We start from the raw sequence: 5,986 nt of genomic DNA, 5'->3' as shown, positions 1-5,986 counted from the left end.
ACATCTAATAGTAAAACTTACGAGTCTCATAGACAAAGAGAAAATCCTGAAAGCAGCTCGGGAGAAGAGATATGTAACCTACAAGGGTAGAAACATTAGATTGGCAACAGACCTATCCACAGAGACCTGGCAGGCCAGAAAGGACTGGCAGGATATATTCAGAGCACTAAACGAGAAAAATATGCAGCCAAGAATACTATATCCAGCTAGGCTGTCATTGAAAATTGAAGGAGAGATAAAAAGCTTCCAGGACAAACAAAAACTAAAGGAATTTGCAAACACAAAACCAGCCCTACAGGAAATCTTGAAAGGAGTCCTCTAAGCAAAGAGAGACCCCAAAAGCAACATAGACCAGAAAGGAACACAGACAATATACAGTAACAGTCACCTTACAGGCAATACAATGGCACTAAATTCCTATCTTTCAATAGTTACCCTGAATGTAAATGGGCTCAATGCCCCAATCAAAAGACACAGGCTATCAGACTGGATTAAAAAACAAGACCCATCGATATGCTGTCTGCAAGAGACTCATTTTCGACCCAAAGACAGCCCCAGATTGAAAGTGAGGGGGTGGAAAACCATTTACCATGCTAATGGACACCAAAAGAAAGCTGGGGTGGCAATCCTTATATCAGACAAATTAGATTTTAAACCAAAGACTGTAATAAGAGATGAGAAAGGACACTATAACATACTTAAAGGATCTATCCAACAAGAAGATCTAACAATTGTAAATATCTATGCCCCTAACATGGGAGCAGCCAATTATATAAGCCAATTAATAACAAAAGCAAAGAAACACATCGACAACAATACAATAATAGTGGGGGACTTTAACACCCCCCTCACTGAAATGGACAGATCGTCTAAGCAAAAGATCAACAAGGAAATAAAGACTTTAAATGACACACTGGACCAAATGGACTTTACAGACCTATTCAGAACATTCCACCCCAAAGCAACGGAATACACATTCTTCTCTAGTGCCCATGGAACATTCTCCAGAATAGATCACATCCTAGGTCATAAATCAGGTCTCAACCGGTACCAAAAGATTGGAATCATTCCCTGCCTATTTTCAGACCACAATGCTTTGAAACTAGAGCTCAATCACAAGACAAAAGTCAGAAAGAACTCAAATACATGGAGGCTAAAGAGCATCCTACTGAAGAACGAATGGGTCAACCAGGAAATTAAGGAAGAATTAAAAAAATACATGGAAACCAATGAAAATGAAAACACAACTATTCAAAATCTTTGGGATGCAGCAAAGGCAGTCCTAAGAGGAATGTATATAGCAATACAAGCCTTTCTCAAGAAGCAAGAAAGGTCTCAAGTACACAACCTAACCTTACACCTAAAGGAGCTGGAGAAAGAACAGCAAATAAAGCCTAAAACCAGCAGGAGAAGAGAAATAATCAAGATCAGAGCAGAAATCAATGAAATAGAAACTAAAAGAACAGTAGAACAGATCAACGAAACTAGGAGCTGGTTCTTTGAAAGAATTAACAAGATTGATAAACCCCTGGCCAGATTTATCAAAAAGAGAAGAGAAATGACCCAAATCAACAAAATCATGAATGAAAGAGGAGAGATCACAACCAACACCAAAGAAATACAAACAATTATAAGAACATATTATGAGCAACTCTATGCCAGCAAATTAAATAACCTGGAAGAAATGGATGCATTCCTAGAGATGTACCAACTACCAAAACTGAACCAGGATGAAATAGAAAACCTGAACAGACCTATAACCACTAAGGAAATTGAAGCAGTCATCAAAAATCTCCCAACAAACAAAAGCCCAGGGCCAGATGGCTTCCCAGGGGAATTCTACCAAACATTTCAAGAAGAATTAATACCTATTCTTCTGAAACTGTTCCAAAAAATAGAAATGGAAGGAAAACTTCCCAACTCATTTTATGAGGCCAGCATTACCTTGATCCCAAAACCAGACAAAGACCCCATCAAAAAGGAGAATTACAGACCAATATCCCTGATGAACATGGATGCAAAAATTCTCACCAAAATACTAGCCAATAGGATCCAACAGTACATTAAAAGGATTATTCACCATGACCAAGTGGGATTTATCCCTGGGCTGCAAGGTTGGTTCAACATCCGCAAATCAATCAATGTGATACAATACATTAACAAAAGAAAGAACAAGAATCATATGATCCTCTCAATAGATGCAGAAAAAGCATTTGACAAAGTACAGCATCCTTTCTTGATCAAAACTCTTCAGAGTATAGGGATAGAGGGTACATACCTCAATATCATAAAAGCCATCTATGAAAAACCTCCAGCGAATATCATTCTCAATGGGGAAAAACTGAGAGCTTTCCCCCTAAGGTCAGGAACGCGGCAGGGATGTCCACTATCACCACTGCTATTCAACATAGTATTGGAAGTCCTAGCCACAGCAATCAGACAACAAAAAGAAATCAAAGGCATCCAAATTGTCAAGGAAGAAGTCAAACTCTCACTCTTTGCAGATGATATGATACTTTATGTGGAAAACCCAAAAGACTCCACCCCAAAACTGCTAGAACTCATACAGGAATTCAGTCAAGTGGCAGGATATAAAATCAATGCACAGAAGTCAGTGGCATTCCTATACACCAACAACAAGACAGAAGAAAGAGAAATTAAGGAGTCGATCCCATTTACAATTGCACCCAAAACCATAAGATACCTAGGAATAAATCTAACCAAAGAGACAAAGGATCTGTACTCAGAAAACTATAAAATACTCATGAAAGAAATTGAGGAAGACACAAAGAAATGGAAAAACGTTCCATGCTCATGGATTGGAAGAACAAATATTGTGAAGATGTCAATGCTACCTAGAGCAATCTACACATTCAATGCAATCCCCATCAAAATACCATCCACTTTTTTCAAAGAAATGGAACAAATATATGTTAAGAAAAAAAAAAGAAGAAGAAGGTAGCGGGAGGGGAAGAATGAAGCGGGGGAAATCGGAGGGGTAGACGATCCATGAGAGACGATGGACTCCGGAAAACAAACTGAGGGTTCTAGAGGGGAGGGGGGTGGGAGGATGGGTTAGCCTGGTGGTGGGTATTGAGGAGGGCACATTCTGCATGGAGCACTGGGTGTTATGCACAAACAATGAATCATGGAACACTTCATCTAAAACTAATGATGTAATGTATGGGGATTAACATAAGAATAAAAAAAAGTGATCTGTAAGATGCTCACACTGTTTTCTTGAGTAATAATTTTTTTTTTATTTATTTATTTTTTTTTAAAGATTTTTATTCATTTATTTGAGAGAGAGAATGAGACAGAGCGAGCATGAGAGGGGGAGGATCAGAGGGAGAAGCAGACTCCCTGCCGAGCAGGGAGCCCGATGCGGGACTCGATCCTGGGACTCCAGGATCATGACCTGAGCCGAAGGCAGTTGCCTAACCAACTGAGCCACCCAGGTGCCCCATTGAGTAATAATTTTTTCAGTGCTGTAGTCACATCCTTGTTTCTAAGGCTGTATATCATGGGGTTAAACTTTGGAGTCACAATAGTGTAGAAAAAAGAGAGCAGTTTGTCAGTTCCTGCAGAATGATTGGATTTGGGTTAAATAAGTGATACTAATAGAACCAAAGAATAAAAGCACAACAATGAGGTGGGAAGAACAGGTAGAGAAGACTTTAGACCGGCCCCTGGCTGAGGGCAACTTTAGGATGGTGGAAATGATTTTCACATAAGAGCCAAGTATAAGTAGAAAAGGAATCATGACAAATACTGTAGCAACTACATAGACACACATCTCATTAAGTGAAGTGTCCCCACAGGCCAGCTTGATCAATGGGGGATGTCACAGAAGAAGTGGTTGATTTGATTAGAACCACAGAAAGGCAGAGAGAACACCTGACATGTTTGTCCTATCTGGACTGGGACTCCACCGAGCCAGGCACCAACAGCCAACTGGATGCACTTCTTGTAGTTCATGACTACTGGTTAGTGCAGAGGGTTACATATGGCCACGTAGTGGTCATAGGCCATTACCGCCAGGAGGAAACATTCAGTGGCTCCAAGCATAAGGAAGAAGCACATTTGTGAGGCACAGCCCAACCAGGAAATGTTTCTATCTTGAGTAGAAAGGTTCACCAGAATCCTAGGGAGGGTGACAAACATGTAACCAATTTCCAGTGAGGAAAAATTTGCAAGAAAAAAAATACATGGGTGTCTGGAGAACAGAGTCCACCCTTGTAATTATTATGAGAAGACCATTTCCTGTTAAGATGAATAAGTAGATGAGAAAGAAAATTCCAGATAGAAGTCCCTGGAAGTTTGGAAGCTCAGAAAATCCCAGGAGGACAAATTCCACGACTAAAGATAAATTGCCTTCTCCTGCTTGGTCTCTGGGTAGTATCTGTGAAAATAAAGAACTCAACATGTGAAGTCACTTTATCTGTCCGAGTTATAGTTTGCTCAACTATAAAATAAGTGCACTGTGGCTTTAAAATGACAAAGTCACTAGCAATGAGTCCTAAGGAAACATCTGTTTTTGATGTTAAGCGTGATTTAAAAAAATGTTCATTCTTTCACTGAATATTATCCATCAGAAAACATTTTAGTCAGGAATTAGGTCTGCTGAAAAATAGTATATTTTCTTGTTACTGATAATGAGATGACTAATGCCGTGTTTTGTTATCAGCTTCAATGATAAGAATATCAAAGTCTAATTGGAATCACATTGATAAAAATAATAAAAATATTAATTATAACAAGCCATTTGACAATTTTGTTTAATATGGCTTTTTCCATCAATTCTTCTCTCTCATGTTACTTCTTCTAAAATATTTGTATTTGGCGGAAGGGGAGACGAACCATGAGAGACGATGGACTCTGAAAAACAAACTGAGCGTTCTAGAGGGGACGGGGGTGGGAGGATGGGTTAGCCTGGTGATGGGTATTAAAGAGGGCACGTTCTGCATGGAGCACTGGGTGTTATGCACAAACAATGAATCATGGAACACTACATCTAAAACTAATGATGTAATGTATGTGATTAACATAACAATAAAAAATTTAAAAAATATATTTGTATTTGGGTCACCTGGGTGGCTCGGTCTGCTAAGCATCTGCCTTCTGCTCAAGTCCTGATATCAAATCTGGCATTGGGCTCTCTGTTCAGTGGGGAGTCTGTTTCTCCCTCTCTCTCTGTGGCTCCCCCTGCTTGTGCTCACTTTCTCTCTCTCACTCTCTGTCAAATAAATAAATAAAATCTCTTATTTTTTAAAAATTTTGTATTTATTATGATTTGGGTTTAAGCTGTCTCAAATATTTTTTGTGACATCATGTCATTATATTTTAAGAAATAAGCTGAAGAAAGTGATTTTCCTGGGTGATCTCTGTGATTTTTTTGTCTTGTAATAGTTATTATAGCCAGTTTATTTCAACTGAAAGAAGTCGTTCAAAACTGGCTATCAATGAAGAAAGAGATATTTATCAAATTACATTGAGTGTTAGTTCCTCAGGTGAATAGCCTTGTTTTCAGTCAAGACTTAAGTCAAAGGGAGAGAAATCCAAAAGGGTTTTCTTTTTAAAAGGGTCCAAGCCAAAGGCTGCCCTTCCTACTCTGATCATATGTTCATTTTGTCTATTTCCATCCTATTTTACTAAAGTATTCTATAAGTTACACAAAAGTCCTAGTTCCTTTATCAGGTTCTCCTAGACCATCCAATTCCTTCTTGAGTTCTATTGTCTCCCTACACATACTATCTCTTTCTAATGAATTCCTAAAGTACATCCTACAAATTTTTCTGTGATACCAATGCCACTTTGTTGAATTCCTTGTTTGATTCACCTAGTACTCAAAGAATGGAAAGTTCTGGTATGATGGTATCATTCCTATGGTACTGAGTAAAGGCTGTGCACATATTCCAGTATCTGAGGATTGCATTTAAGCATGTAACTTCTAGAGCAGGGATTCCATGCTGTGGTAGCTGTGTTT

General features: G+C 38.8%; 1 pseudogene; it reads right to left on the bottom strand.

Annotated features, from left to right (window-relative positions):
* LOC110576111 overlaps nucleotides 1-4,426 on the bottom strand; it is a 39,007-nt pseudogene extending 34,581 nt beyond the window's left edge.
* Nucleotides 4,427-5,986: the final 1,560 nt, after the last annotated feature.

This window comes from Neomonachus schauinslandi, chromosome 11 (assembly GCF_002201575.2).
Source record: "Neomonachus schauinslandi chromosome 11, ASM220157v2, whole genome shotgun sequence".
Taxonomy (NCBI): domain Eukaryota; kingdom Metazoa; phylum Chordata; class Mammalia; order Carnivora; family Phocidae; genus Neomonachus; species Neomonachus schauinslandi.
Note: the sequence above shows the minus strand (reverse complement) of the source record. Positions and strands in the feature narration are given on the sequence as shown.